Raw genomic sequence first — 16,323 nt, forward strand, 5'->3', positions numbered from 1 at the left:
CAGGACCAATGACCTCCTCAGTTTTTTGGTTCACACTCCCCCCCTGAGTACTTCCTGGCTAGCAGAGCCTTTCCTCCACCCGGATGGCTTTTCACACCAGCCACTTGCTCTTCCCCCTTCCCCGCCATGTCTCCGTCCTTCAGAGGCCTCCCCTTGGCCTCTTGATAGCCTCCTTGGCCCCAGAGCGGCTGGACTCTCCTTTGACTCTCCCTCAGTGTGACTCAAGGGAAGCCCCACCATGCTGTATCCCACACAACTTGGCTCCGCACACGTCTTGGTCAGCTGACAGGACAGCTTCTCCTGTCCCAGCCAATTCAGGCCTGGGCTGCTCATGCTGCCCCATTTTGGCCCTGTCCTGATGGCAGGCAGCTGCCAAAGCCTGGAACCTGTGTACCTCAACACACCTGGAGTCCCATCAAGTGCCTCTATCCCATGGCCCACCAGAAGCCTTGTTCTGGGGAGACCCCACACACAGACAGGGAGAGACTAGATTGCCCCCTCATCAACCCAGACGTCCAGAAGCCTCTCCAGATACTCATCGCCAAGAGAACAGAACTGAAGTTTTGGAAGGAGAAGGAAAAGAAGGAAAGGTCAAACTATCAGCTGACCTCTTTCGGGAGAATGTTCACGTCCCCAGGTGATGGGTAGGACACCATGGGCTGCCCGTCCTTCTGGAGCATGAGAGGCAAAGCAAAACAGCTGCTTGGTCCTGAGAAGCCCCCACATCCCAAGATTCCAGAGGACAATTTGGAGCAGAAATGCAATCAGCTCTTCTGGGGTCTCCCCTTTCTGCACAGTGAGTTCCTGGTGGCCACTGTCAGGGTGACCAATACCCAACTAGAGTTCCCATCCATCATATTCAGTGAGCTCTCTCATGCCTTGCTGCTCCAGATTCAGGCCATTATGGTTCCCCATCTCTCACTGACACAGGACATACATGACACTTTGGCCCCGCCCCAACTCTTGACTAATCTGAGCTTGTCTCCGTCCCAGTCCCTGCGTCTGGCTAGGTCCCAGCCCCTTTCCCCCTGCCCATCAGCCCCAGCCACTCCCTCTGGACCAGGCCCAGCTCCGGTCTCTAGCTCAGTCCCATCCCAGGCCCGGCTTGCACCCCCTGTCCCAGTGGGACCACCTTCTCTGCCACTGGAGATGGGGACCTATGAGATGTCTTGCCCTGTAGCCCAGAAGACACAGTCTTACATGTCAACTGCCATTCAAAACCTGGAATGTCACTTTCTGAAGAAGCAACTAGAAAGCAGCAAGGTACCCACTGTGGTGAAAAAATCTCAGGAAGTCTTCAGCCCAGGTCCTCCAGACCTTCCCCAGGGTGGCCATGCCCCTGAAGGCTAAGGGTCCGTCTCTGTCTTTCCTGGGGACTTGATGGACTCTGCACTCTGGGAGCAACTGGAGTGGCACCTTTGGAACAGGTTCATGAAGCAAGAAAGGGGCCCAGCCCACAGGATCCAGCTATCACTGAAGACACAGCCTCACCACAAGTTCCAGCAGGTGCCTCAGGCAAACGGCTGGCACAGTCCCACGTCCGAGTCTGAGTTTATGGATGGAAGCTCCCAGGCCACACAGAAGACTGGGTCCAAGTAGCCAGGAAGGACCATGCCAGGAAAAAGCCTGGGCAAGGATTTAAGGTCCTGTGCAGGGAGGATCCGGAAAGATCTACACAGGGGTGCAATGATCTCTCCAGGGAAGGCTCCAGGAATAAATCCTGAGGAGTCAGGCACAGACCTGAAGCCCTCCACAAGCAGTGCAGACGAGAATCGCCCAGAGAAGGATCTGAGAGACCATTTCAGGAAGCTGGGCAGTTCAGAGAGGGTTGGATCCCTTTGGATGTTCATCCTTCCCAGCTCGCTGCCCACCGCTCCTTCAGCCTTCCCGGAAAGCCAAGCCGTCACGGGAAACCTGGAAAGCCAGCCCTTTCCAAGGGTTGGGAACCCTGCATGACCACCTCCCATGATTTTTCCATCCTCAGTCCATACACTCAGTGGATGCTAGAAGCACATTTCATAAGGCTTGGGGTGAAGTGCCAGTGGGGCCTCCCCCTCAAGGTTCTCAAGCCTATAAACCTCTTCAAATTGAAGAAGGGCTTCCTCCTCTCCCGGTCCTTCCCTCCCTGCTCAGCCACCTGTGTATCCAAGGCCGGCATGGGGCCTAAGTTCGTGGGAAATCCTCCTCAGCCCTATCAATTAGAGGTGATGGAAGAGTCTTATCCCACCTGGTGGGGGGTCCCCTCGGTGCTCCCCAGCTTAAGTGTGAGGAAATCCATCAGGCTCTGGAAGGGACCTGACCTGGTGGTAGCCCTCCCGACTGGACAGGGGGCCAGGCCACCTTCTTGGACCTTCACATACAGCTTTGTGGGCAGAATCTGGCACAGTGAGACTGTCTCGAGGACTCTTATGAACAACACCTTGGCATCAAGTCCAAGTCCACAATGGCTACGAAGGAGCCAGGGAGGGTTAATAGGGGTCAGGTCTAATGGGACGTGACAGTGCTAGAGCTCAACTTAGCGTCCCATGATTTGAGTGCCAAAGAGCCTGGGAGGGTGGGGAGGTCGAGGAGGCGCCTGCCTGGGGAGTCACCTTAGAACACCGTGTGCTGGCCAACAACCAAGGCCTCCATGGTGAGCTGAGAAGACCAGGGTCTTCATGGAAAAGCGACAGCCCCCTGCAACCTACAAAGTTGGTCACCCGAGACCCAGAAGAGCTACGCCTTGACGCACGGCACAGGGGATCGGAGCCCCGGAAGTTGATGGAGTCAGAGAATTGGCCTTATGACGCCACCCCCAACGTGCTCCTTCAAGACTGTGAAACTAGGGTCCTCCTTCAGGACTGTGCCACTGAGAATCTCCTTCAAGACTGTCAGTCCAGCATGTTCCTCGCGGCCGACGTCTTGGCTTCTCAGGAATCTCTGGCTTCCAGAGTGGGTCCAATGAAGATGCATTTACTTCCCAGGTGCTGCATGACCAAAGATTCTATGGCCAGAGCCCCCACAGGCAGCCAGGACCCCTGGGACTGTGGCATCTATGTAAGATGCCTGAGCAGGTCATGTGTCCTCCCCCCCACACACCCAGGCGAGGGGAGAGAGAACTCCAGGAGGTCCCCCTTGAGAGAGCCTACCAAAGAGTTGTCAGAACTGAAGGTCCTCCAGATCAGTGAGGTGAGACATCCCATCCAGAGCAAGGAGTCAGCAGAGTCCTCGGGAAGCAAGGTCTGTGAGGTCTTGCTGAAGAAGGAGGAGGCTCCTCCAGAAAACTACTTCAGGAGAAGGATGAAACACTTGCTACAGTGGTTCTTTCCCAGTAGAGGCAAAAGACTGGAAGATTCCCTTTGAAAGGGCAAGCCTTCATCATCCCAGGGCCAGGGACAAGTCCTGTGCAGGTTGGGCATGGACAGCGCTTCTGCCGAGGCTCAGGTGGTCGTGACTGCTGTGGGGCGGATCCTAGAGGAGAAAATGGTGCCTCACCAGGGGCTCAGGGCCCCAGTGTTCAGCTGGTGCAAAAACAATCTCCAGGCTTTGGCAGACCCCAATGTCTGCTACCACAGGGTCCTCTCCTACCAAGAGAAGAGGAGAGTGATGAGGGAGACAGCCAGTCCACAGGGCACCTCCAGGAGCCGCAGCTAGGCCAACAAGACCGAGTGGATTGGGTGGCTCTTCACCACCAGTGTGTTGGGGTGCCCAAGCAGACCCTGCCAGTATGGGTCCCTGGTGCTGGGCCCTTCAGGCTGCACCCAGCAACCCCACTGCCCCCAGGCACTGCCTCCTTCAAAGATACATCTCATTCGGCTAGCCACTGTGTGCTTCTCACACCTTTCCTGGGAGGACAACTTTTCTCCAAGGAAAAATGCAAACGATGCAGAGAAAAACTTTTTTTTTTTTCTTTCTCACATTAGCACCTTCTCTATGGGCTAATGGCTTCTCCGTGCCACAATTATTTTGCTTCCTCAAAATATATGTTTTTTGTTTTTTGTTTTTTTTTTTTTCCATGAGTGTTGCTGGTCTCTGTGTGTGCCCTGCTGCAGTGGGAGGGAAGGATCCAGGTCTGCTCTCCCCGAGGGCCTGCTTTGGCTTCCAGAACAAATGGGGCCTTGGAGGATGGGTGACCTAGGGGTCCACCTCCTCCCCCTCCTCGCTCTCCTTTGCTTTCCACGACAAGGTGAACAAGACCCAGACCAGGACCTTGCTCTGCCCATCCTCTCCTACTTTCCCTCCACCTGGAACTTGTGTGGCTGTAGAGAAGGTCTGCCGAGGCAGAAATCCCGCTCAGTCTCCAGGAAGACGGAGACCTAGGTCAGAGTGGGGCCCGCAGTTGGGAGGCACAAGGCTGCCCCCTGCAAGTCTCCTGTGGGGAGTAGAGGACGGCTACACCAGGAGCCTTCTCTCCCCAGGGAATCCCATCTTAGCTCCATGAAGTCCATCTTCTCACACTCGGAGCAGCAAGGGACGAGCTTGCACCCGGCTCTGAGGGTGTGTGTGGGGTGCCACAGAGACCCCCCAGGGACCAGCCTGCCCAGCCCCATGGCACTAATGGGGCCTGCTCACCAGCACCCCCTCCCCCTTCTGGGGGATGGAGGGTGGGTGGCTCTGGGTGGGGGGACCCTGAACTTAGGGTGGGAGTCCAGGAAGGAGGCCAAGTGACAGGGTTTGCTCATGCCTGGTGTGATGACTGAGGACCCTTGGTGTCCCACTGCCACCCAAAGACCCAGAGGGGAGAAGTTAGAGGCCCTGGGGCTGTCCCCACAGGGTCTTGGCCCCACTGCAGGTGCCAAGCCCAGGGGTAGGGGGTTGGGGGAAGTGGGGTAGGGGTTGTACGGAAGCCACTTGAGCTCCCACACGGATGGCCAGGTGCCCAGAGGCAGCAAAGCCTTCAGGCGGATAAATCAACTTCTACACAATTTGATAAACTTGTAGGACTGAGGGCCCGGGACGGACATGTGGTTTGTGCTCTTTACATACACATGTGACCCAAGTACGGTTCCCAGGGGACTGGTGAGGACTCAGGCCAAGGGACTGGCCTGGTTCCTGTTTTTGGTTACCCCAGACTCTGGAGGGGCAGGAGACCCTCGGATGGGGCTTGTCCCACCCCCGGCTGGAAGGGACATGTCCAGAAGGAGGGTGGAGTCTAGGAGGGCCACCCTGCTGCATGTCCCGCTCCCAGCCCAACATTGTCCTCCGGGGCCCCCCATACATTGCTCTGATGGGAGACCCACACAGAGACCCCACACAGCGACCTTTGACAGAGACCATGTGCAGAGACATCTGACAGAGTCCCACACAGAGACGGTGCACAGAGACCTCTGCAAAGATGCACACAGAGACCTCTGATAGAGACCCACACAGAGACTCCACAAGAGACCCCTCAGCACAACCCTACACAGAGATCTCCACAAGAGAACACAGGGGCAGGGGCTAAGTTTCTGCTTATCAAGTTACCATTACTTTTTATCACCCACTTTGTAGACAGCAAGGCTTTCTCAGAAACACGCAGAGACCAAGCACATCCCGTACTGAGAGATGCCCAGCAGCTGTTGCTGTTGGGCTGTGACAAACACCATGGCAGGGGCCATGAACGCCCCGGTGCGAACGGGGAGTGGGGAGGGTGCCCTGAGGGCAGGCATCCTGCACTGCTGATTCCTACGAGGAAGATCTCCTCCAGAAGCTTGTGTGCACACCACTATGGACCACGCTTCCCCCTCTGATGGAGGAGCTTTGCTACGCATCCTCACAATCCCTTTCTGATGGTGTTTGACCACTTATGTAACTGAAGACCATCGGTTTCTAAAATTTAGTGAAATTTACATTAACTAAAAATTTTGTTTCTTAGACTCTATCTTTTGGGGGGGAGGGGAGGAGGGGGAAGAAGGGAGAAGGACAAGCTGACACCCCACTGAGCGGTGAGCCCAGGCCGCCGGATCTCGGGACCTGAGATCATGACCTGAGTTGAAACCGAGAGGAGGTGCCTTAATTAACTGAGCCAGCCGAGTGCCCCTGACATTTTTGAACTAACTTTCGAAGTACGCAAGAGAGGAGAAAATACATTACCGAAGTATTCACAAAATGATAATGATGGTGATGTTCTGTGCTTGTGGAAGGTTTCCTCTGCATGAAACCCTGAGTCAGGACATTGGCTTAGAGCACCTTGCTCACAACCCTAACCCCCTCCCCTAACCTCTCCCTTAAAGCCTCCTCTACCCACACCCAATAACTGCTCCCCTAACCCGTCCTCTAACCACTTCTCTAACAACTCCCCTAACTGCTCCCCTAACAGCTCCCACCTTTGCAGGAATCAATCCATGTAAGTGATGAAGACCAAGAAAGTTTGTTGCTGTTGTCTGCTTTGTAAAGCAAGGTTGCTTGTTGCCACTTCTCTTCTGGATTATTTCACAGACATTAGACAAAGCTTTAGAAGAAAGTTCTCCCTCATCTAGGAGATTGAATCCTCCCACATTTTATCACAAACCTTTCCTACAAACATTTCAGAAATGCCAATGTAATACATAATATTTTCTACAAATGAATAGAAGCAAAGATTTATCTCATTCATGTAAATGCTAAGAAAGAAAGATAGCGAATTAGTGATTGAAGCCGCACACCTGAGGCTTAAGCAGACCAGCAGAGACCTGCAGCAGATCAACTATAGAGAAGGACGATGATGATGACTTTGCAATCACGGGGCAAACTATGATGTGGGATTTGAAAAATCCTAGAAATGGTCACTGTCTTTCAAGACATCCCTCCTATTCTTTCCCACAGAGTCCGAGGGCCTGGAGAGGCCTCGAACTTTTGATTTACCATAAGTCGTAAAAGCTTTTCAATCTAGAGAAGTCTGTTTCTGAAATGGAACTACCCTTTTGTGGCATTCTTTTAAGTCACTTTCTCTCCTTCATTTATTCATCCAAACGTATTTGTCAAACAGCCAGGGTTAGCATGGAGCCTGGAAGAGGACCCCCACATCAGCCTCTGCTGGTTTGAACCAGACAGACATCTGAAGAAAGGGGTTCATCTGTGCTGAGATCTGTTTCCAGAACACTAAACGTGATTTTTTTCATAAGCAGGATCTCAACAAATCCATGCCATGACCCTGTGTGTTAAGGTTAGTCAGGATGTTTTTTATGGAAACAAGGAAAAACAGAGGTTGAGGTCGGGAAAGTTTCTTGACCAAGGGGTCATCCCCCGAGAGGCCTGCTCCTGAGACTGAACGTGTGAGGTTTTATCTATACATACTCCTCGGTTTTCCTACCAAATAGGACTGCTGAGTGATGGAAACACTCAGTAGGAATTCTCAGGGGAAACACCAAGAAAGAAACATCGAGACTAGGGTGCTGAGTGACTGTCTTTAGTCAATCCTTCATCTGTCTCATGCCTTCAACTACCCCGTCAGCATGCAGAGGGTTTGGACGGATGGGCTCAGAAGCTTTACAAACTCTGACTAAAAGAAAGACCCCATGACAAGATTTCACCAATGCCCAGGAGTTTAAAGGACAGCAGAGAGAGCCAAGATTCCCCATCAGAAGAAGCCAGGGACATCTGGAGGAGAAAGGTACAGCTTAGCCCCTCACAGGCCTGCTTTGCATGGGAAGGAAGGCAGAAAATTCTGGCACTCCTTCCTGTAAGCATGGAAAGACCATCCCTCCTTCATTCAAAACATGCCACCCGAAAAATAAACAAACAAACAAAACACGAGGAAAGGCTGAGCCAGGGGAAGTGGTTTCTACCCCAACTATTCCTAAGTTAGTATTATGGTCTTACAATACCTCACTTTTATTATTTAACTGTCTCTGCTCTGAGTACACTTCAGAGAAAATGCTTTTAATTTTTTTTTTAAGATTTTATTTATTTCAACGGCGGAGATCACAAGTCGGCAGGCAAAGAGAGAGAGACTGGGAAGCAGGCTCCCTGCTGAGCAGAGAGCCTGATGCGGGGCTCGATCCCAAGACCCTGAGATCATGACCTGAGCCAAAGGCAGAGGCTTAACCCACTGAGCCACCCAGTTGCCCCTCAGAGAAAATTCTTTTTTTATATTATCATTTTTTTTAATTTTCAGCATAACAGTATTCATTGTTTTTGTACCACACCCAGTGCTCCATGCAGTCCGTGCCCTCTCTAATACCCACCACCTGGTTCCCCCAACCTCCCACCCCCCCACCTCTTCAAACCCTTCAGATTGTTTTTCAGAGTCCATAGTCTCTCATTGTTCACCTCGCCTTCCAATTTCCCCCAACTCCCTTCTCCTAACTCCCCACGTCCTCCATGCTATTTGTTATGCTCCACAATTGAGTGAAACCATATGATAATTGACTCTCTCTGCTTGACTTATTTCACTCAGCATAATCTCAGAGAAAACTCTTAAGTGAGCATTCAAGTGAAGCCATAAAAATGTTCTGTACTGTGATCAAGTGGGCATTTTAGCGTTTTATAATTCCACTTCTAACATAGGAAATGCTCCATGCCTCCCATGATAAGCTTGTTAGGGGTCAGACAGATTCATGAATGTGTGCAGTCTCTATTATGTTCCTGTCCTGGGCTATTTTTCTTCTCAATGTTTATAGCTGCTTAAGCAGTGATTTGGAACAAATATTTTGACTACTTATTTTCATCTACAAACCCACTTCAAGTATTGTGGAAATATTAAAAGATATAATTTTCTCATTATGTTCTTGTGCCTCAAAGCCTTTTAGTTTGTTTTTGAGAACACTGTGCATTGAAAGTGACCTACATGTGCTGGGTGTCCTGATACAAGGGTGGTGTTTTCCATTCAATGCCTGTTACTCAAAGGTTCACTTCAGCCCAGAGGAGCCACTGACATGTTCTGCTTCCATGCGGGCTCTGCCTGTCCCATCACTGGGCTTACCTGCCCCACTCTGTGCGGCCAACAGTTTGCGGGACTGCTGAGGTTCTGTGTTCTGGGATCCTGGCTTCTCAGCTGGACCCACTAGGAGAGCCCTGGAGACCACATGATCTGCCCACAGAGTCCTACCACAGCCGAGGGTAGAAACAGGGAAGATCAAGGGCAGTGAGAACGCTTAGCACTGCTTCCCCTGGGCTCCCTGCCCCCCTCACTGGGGGCAGCACCCCACCTCAGCTCCTGGCTACCCACTCCCAGGATGCAGTGGTGGCTGCTACAAACTAGGGTTATGAGAGCTTTCTGCCCACATGTGACATACATGTAATCTTACTGAGGCAGTGACGCACCAGGGAAGAAAACTATATCTGTTAAGTAGCTCTAATGCAGAGTTCCTGACTGTCCTATAGCATCTGTGCATAAATCTTTGACTCTTCATGGACTTCCACTCTTTCCATGCAAAATCGAGGGGACAGTGACGCCCTGGCTAGCCCCCACCATGGAGGAGGGAAGGGGTACTTGTGATGTATAGACTGAGAGAAAGCACAGGAATCCCAAGGCTGATGATTTGTGGAACCATGCCAGCTAGGAAGAAAGAAGTTAAAGAAGGAACAAAAACAGAATCGTGCAGTGTCCTTTTCTTTCAGACAGTAAGAGATGCACCAAGGAGTCTGAAAGGTGGCCAGGAGCTGAGGTCTAGGTCCCTGAGGACACCACGGACCCCTGAGCCTCATCAGAATGCACAAATCTCAGTTCCATGTCACCATTAATGAACAGAAATGTTTCCTCTCTGTCAGCTTCAGGTGATGAAAGACTGTTTATATAATTTGGAACTGTCTCAGGCAGAACTTCTCAGAGTCTTGGTTCTCTTACCTGAGAAGGAAAATAAGGTTGAAAATGAGAATAAAGGGTGAAGACTGATCATAAATTGTTAGCACGTCCTCTCTTCCTGATGAGTCAACATCACCAGGCAGAGGCTGTGAGCCCCCTCCTGGGCCCACCAGGGTGGTCAGACTGGCTCTTGTCACAAGGTCCCCATCTCGCCCTCCACTGTCTGTGACCCAGAGACTCCAAACATAACAGTGAAATCCCCTCAAGGCTTTGTGGCCATCCCAACCTGGAATACAGGGACCTGCCCAGGGGTTCTCAGTGTTTCAGGTCTGCACCTGCTGGATATGGTCACCTTCTGGGCCCGTCTGCCATGCTGCCACCATGGTTCCTCCCGCCCTAGCACCTGTGAGCATAACAAATCCGGTCATTTCTTAGCTTTCCTGTGCATGACTTCCACAACCAATATAGAATGTTCCTTAAAGACCCCACAAGGGGGACTAACCTCCCCTACTCACAACACAGTGGTATTGGCAGAAAACAGAATCTTCATTACAAATACACGTGGTCCGGAAAAGCTAAGTGACTTACTAAACCAGACTTCTAGAAGGTCCCTGCATCCTAGATGCCTGATGAATTCAGTGAGCCCTTTTCCTGCACAGTGGATCACAATAGCTCAGTTCCTCTCCACCCCAAATCCTTGCTACTCTGCTCATGGCTGGCCCTGTTCTCATGACCATCAGCCATGGCTTATGATTAGTCAAATACGATTGTATAAAATACACTAGAAGGAGGACCTTGCATGAGTAATGATTGATACAGAAGTCATACTTCTGCCACAGTCTCTTAAAACACTACAAAACTTCTTAAAACATGAATCAGAAGATGTCAAGACATCTAGCACAGGAGGCTATGCAGCTCCGTCTGAGCAGGCCAGTCCCTCAGATCACTCATGATCTATAACTGATTTTAAGAAGACAGTGTGTGCTAAGTAAATGTAATTTAACACATATAATATTAGAATGCTTTTTACAAAAAGGACAATCAGAGTTCCTAATATTATCTTTTTTGATTACGAAAAGAGTTAGTTTCACCTTTGCTCAGTATTTATTCAAGTGTGATTTTTTAACTAAATGAGATGAAGCATAAAGCTATGGGATATTGTAGCATGAGCAAGTCAGAAGTCCTGAATGCAGCTGAAAGTCTAACCCATGCAGAGAGAATCTAACGGCAGGACACCCAGAACAATGTGCTTGTGGATGTTGTCACCATAGGCTTATGTCATACATGACTTTTCAGTCTTACAATGAATGGGTTTTGTGAATTCAAAATTATTCTGCAGAAGCTGTCATAGCTGTCCTTGCCCTTCATCATCACTCTGGTGATTGGACACTAGGAATCCTGTAAAATATTTTACATCAGCCCTGCCTACCCACCAGTGACAGAACTACGACATGCTCTATATACAGAGAATCGTGTAAAGAGATTATTTTCTATATGACAGCTGCTTTCACCTGAAAATACAGTAAATACTTTCCTTACAAAATTACAATGACTGACGGGTGAGAAAACACACTGGACACTGAGTGCAATGGGTCAGAGCCAGGCTGTCAGGGCTGCGCAGGCTAGTACTACAGGCCAGGAACCAGCACCACCAGATCAGGAACCCCAGAGCCCAGGGTCCGCGGTGAAATGCAGTAGGTGTGTTCGTCAGAAGTCAGGGAATGCTCCCTGGAGGAGGAGGCTGTGGATGTGGGGTTTTCATAGCACGGAGTTTAGATGGAGGCCACCAGAGCTGGGATGATTGGGGCAGGGAAAACCTGCAGGGAAGAAACCAAACTGGAAGAAGGCTGCAGGGGGCTGGCAGGCCTCCCCCAGGACATGGGAGGACGTTTAGGACACGGGCTGACCAGGGGACAAGCCTGCAAACTGGTTCAGGATGCCACACTGAGAGGAATCCTGAGGGCCCAAGCCAGGAAGGGTGATGCAGTCCCCAGGTAAGGGGCACTCAGGGGGGCTTCAGGGTGCAGACCCGCATCTGCTCCAGTGGGACAACCCTGCAGGGCCTGGAGTGGGGTAGGGGAGTGGGGCTACTGAGAACCTGGGCTGGGAATCTATCTTTACAGACTATCTGAAATGGAGCGAATTAGTCATCAGGACTGAGTAAAATGGAGTAAGACCAGTTCTTGTAAGGTCGCAAGGTGGGTTGCCTCCTGGTGCCCAGCCTGGCTTTTGTTGTTGGGTTTTCCTTCTTTTCCAACCAGCTGCAGTGAAGTCAGTGACCAACAGAGTTCCAGTGACTAGCTGGGCCTGGGTGGGGGCCACAGGAAGCAGGGTCCCCATCTTCTCATGTGGATGCGGCTCACCCAGGGCTCCCCGAGGGGAGGTCCGGGACCCTGAGAGACTTGCGTGGATCCCAAGTCCTTGAGACTCCACAGCCTGAGGTCAGAGAGAGGACTGTCTCTCCTTCCTCTGGAGGGGTTGCCCTGGAGAGGGCCCTGAGAGGGGGCCTGCGGACCTGTCCCTTCTTTGTAAGCGGCCTCCCTGCTGCACTTGCTGAGGTCCCTGGGCTTTGATGATGTGCCCCACAGAAGTGGTCATTTAGAGAGTCCCGGAGATGGCACTGCTTTCCCCCGGGTGACCGTCACATCCAGCTGGACCTCAGGAAACATCTGACAGGAAACGAGAAGTGCGGATGCCTGAAAATGAGCTGTTATAGTAACTGTCATGGCCTGAGCACCAGTGGGACGGTCCCTGGTACCCGGGAGCCTTGGCAGTGCCCTTTCATGCCATGAGTGTCCAGACATGTGGTGTTTCCAGCAGCATCTGGAGAGACGGATACCAGCCCTCAGTGAAGGAAGCACATCTGTGTGCAAGGAGGAGCCTCTCCACTCACACAGGGTCACTCAGTTTAAAGGTCCTCTTAGGCATCACACATATCAGGCCGGCAGGGTAAAGACTTCTTTTTCCAGCAGTGACTGGAACCCACTCACACTGTGTTTTCATTTTAAAAATATGGAAACTGGGAGACAAAAATAACAGAACACGAACATTTATTCACCAGAACATTTTGAAATAGATTGGATATTTTAAAAACTTACTTAAAAATTCAGGAGAGTGATGTCAGCAAGATGACACACAAGAAAACTCCAGGCCTATTCCCTCCAGAGAAACACCAAACACACAACTAGAGACTGACTAAAATAACATATGGGAACTGTGGGAACAGCGAAAGAGCGACAGCAACCAAGTGGGTGCCCGGTCAACAATGAGCCACATGTGGCAGGGCAGGAAATTCTGTGACCGTGCTGGGCAGAACAGCTTAAGCAGAGTAGTCACCCAAAGCTAGTCCCCTCTGCAAATCAGAGAGAGCAGAGGGGACTAATCTGTGACCCTTTGATTTCTAACCTGACTAGGGGATACCTGAGGGACTGGTCTTGGGACACCCAAGACAGAGTTCAGAGAACCAAAAGCGGCTCACAGCTCAGAAGGGGGAAAATCACTGGAAGCAGCAGGTACGACTTGTGAAAACCATCCTAAAGGTAAATACAGACACAGACATCTGGGGCAAGTGATTACTGATTGAGAAATACAATAGAACAGCTAACATCCCTAAAATGAGCAAGGGTGTGAGCCTTACAGAGAGGAAGACATTAAAAGCAGCCATACCAATAGGAGACCTGGGAAGAGAGCACGTGCATAGATGTAGGGACAATACAGGCATGAGAAAAGTGCATGCCAGGATGATTAGAAAGGGTCTCCCCTGCATGAAGCCAGCATGCAAAGCTTGGGAGATGGAGCTGTTTTATATCCAGTTTTCAATAAAAGATCACAAGCCATACAAAGAAAAAGTAAAATGTGGCTCATTGAAAGGAACAAAATACATCTCCAGAAACCATCCCTAAAGAAACATTGTCTTTGGATCTACTAGAGAAAGGTTTTAAAACAATTGCCTTAAATATGCTCTAAAGGCTAAAGGAAAACATAGACAAAAGAAATAAAGGAAATCAAGAAAATATATGAGCAAAATGAGAATATCTACAAAGGAATTATTAGAAACAATCAATTGGAGGGGTGCCTGGGTGGCTCAGTGGGTTAACGCCTCTGCCTTTGGTTCAGGTCATGATCCCAGGGTCCTGAGATCGAGCTCTGCATAAGGCTCTCTGCTCAGCAGGGAGCCTGCTTCCCCCTCTCTCTCTCTGCCTATCTCTCTGCCTACTTGTGATCTCGGTCTGTCAAATAAATAAATAAAATCTTTTTTTAAAAAAGAAACAATCAAATGGAAATTTTGGAGATGGAAAATACAAAACTGAATTGAAAAAAAAAAACATTTGAGGGGTTCAATAGCAGAGTCAAACAGAAAGAAATGCTCAGCGAACTTGAATACAGGTTCTTGGAAACTACTGAGACTGAAGAGTAAAATGAGAAAAAAAGGAAGAACAGTGAACACAGTCTGAGAGACTTATGAAGGGATAATATCAAGCTGACCAATATAGACATTATGGGACATGCAGGGGAGAAATCACAGAGAAAAAGGCAGAGAAGTTACTGTGAGAAATAATGGCCATGCATTTCACAAGTCTGAGAAGTGTCATGGATATAGCAATATAAGCTTAAGAAATGCCAAGTATAAAAACAAAAAGACCTACACCAAAAGAAGAGTGACTCATCACTTACAGGGCAGCCTCTGTAACCTATCAGTGAGTTCCTCAGGCACAAAGGCAGGTCAGGGAGAATTCAACATTAGGCAAATGTCCTGCATAAAAGAGGGAGAAGGAAAGACATTCCCAGATCAACAACAGAAACTGAGAATGTCCATTACCACTAGACCTGCCATTCAAGAAATGCTAAGGAGAGTCTATCAAGTTGGAATTAAAGATGCTAGATGGCAACTCAAAGCCATATGAAAATATCATCTCCAGGAGAGACAAGATATGGACATGGACAAATATAAAAAGCTAGCAAAGTATTATTGTAATTTTTAATTGTTACTCCTTTCCACTTTTATTGAGAAATTACTGACATACATAACTCCATTTTTTATTCTTCTACAAGATTCACAACAAATAGCCATGAATATATATTTAAGTATATATAATAATTATAAATCTATGTTACTAAGTACAAAATATATAAAAATGTAATTTGTGACATCAATAAGGTAAAGTGTGGGTGAATACATACATACATACATACATACATACATACATAATGTGTAGGTAGAAGAGCTAAAAGAAGGGGTTTTGTATGCAATAAAATTAAATATCAGGTAAAAACAGGTTATTATAACTTTAAGATATTACATGTAATCCCCCATAGAAATCACCAAGAAAATATTTATAAAATTTACAGAAAAGGAAATAAAAATTTAATCAAAATGTATAAATCAAAATGAGTAAAAAAATTAAATACAAAAGAAAACAATACAGGAGGAACAAAACATTTAAAACATAAAGACAACAAATAACAAAATGCCAATAGTAGGTCACCCTACCAGTAACCACTTTAAATGTAAGTGAATTAATTTCCCCAGTCAAAAGACCTGTATTGGTGGAATGATACCAAAAAACTAAAACAAAACAAAACAAAACACCCAGGATCCAACTTTATTCTATCTATAACATACTCATTTTAGATGTAAGGACACAAACATAGATTTGGAAGTAAAAAGGATAAAAAACGATGTCCCATGCAATTAGTATCCAAAAGACCAGGGTTGGTATTCTAATATCAGACAAAGCAGACTATGGCAAGAAGTGTTTCAAGCAATGAAGAACATTATAAAATGATAAGAGCTCAATTCACCAAGAGGATATAAGAATTATAAATAAATGTGCAACCAACATCAGAGTACCTACATATCAAACTGACAGTACTGAAGGGAGAAATAGATTGATCTAGAATAAAAGAAGGAGACTTCAATACCACATTTTCAATAACAAACAGAATAATCAGACAGAAGATCAGTAAAAATTAGGAGATGTGAACAAGGCTATAAGCCAATTGGTCACAACAGAGATTTACAAAATACTCCATCCAACAACAGTAGAATACACAGTAGATTGTAGAATACACTTTCTCGAAAATACATGGAACATTCTCCATTATAGACCAGATGTTAGCCCATAAAACAAGTCTTAAAAAATTTAGAAAGATGGGGATCAGGAAAAATATCTTTTCAGATCAAAATGAAATGAAACCAGAAAGGTTTCAGAAGGGAAACTGGAAAATCTACAAATATGTGGAAATTGAACAACATTACCTTAGGCAACAAATGAGTCAAGGAATAAATCACAAAGGAAATGTTAAAATTTATTGAGACAAATGGGAATGAAACCACAACCTCGCAAAACTTATGGGATGTAGCAAAAGAAGTGGTAATAGGGAAATTTATAACTTTCAATGCTTACATTGAAAAAGAAGAAGTATCTCAAAATCAGCAACCTAACTTTACACCACAAGGAGCTAGGAAAAAAAGAAGAAGGACAAATTAAATCAAAAGCTAGCATAATGAAGAAAATAATAAAGATGAGCAAAATAGAGATAGCAAAATAGAGAATAAAAATAAGATAAACAAAACAAGATAAGCAAAATAGAGAATAGAAACAGAGAAAATCCACAAAACCAAGAGTTGAGTCTTCAAA

The 16,323-nt window shown here is 47.9% G+C and overlaps 1 pseudogene; it reads left to right on the forward strand.

The window, feature by feature from the left end:
* The first annotated feature begins 1,021 nt into the window (after positions 1 to 1,021).
* The window catches only part of LOC116877561, a 125,268-nt pseudogene continuing 109,966 nt past the window's right edge, over positions 1,022 to 16,323 (forward strand).

This window comes from Lontra canadensis, unplaced genomic scaffold (assembly GCF_010015895.1).
Source record: "Lontra canadensis isolate GAN:19392208 unplaced genomic scaffold, GSC_riverotter_1.0 scaffold53, whole genome shotgun sequence".
NCBI lineage: Eukaryota > Metazoa > Chordata > Mammalia > Carnivora > Mustelidae > Lontra > Lontra canadensis.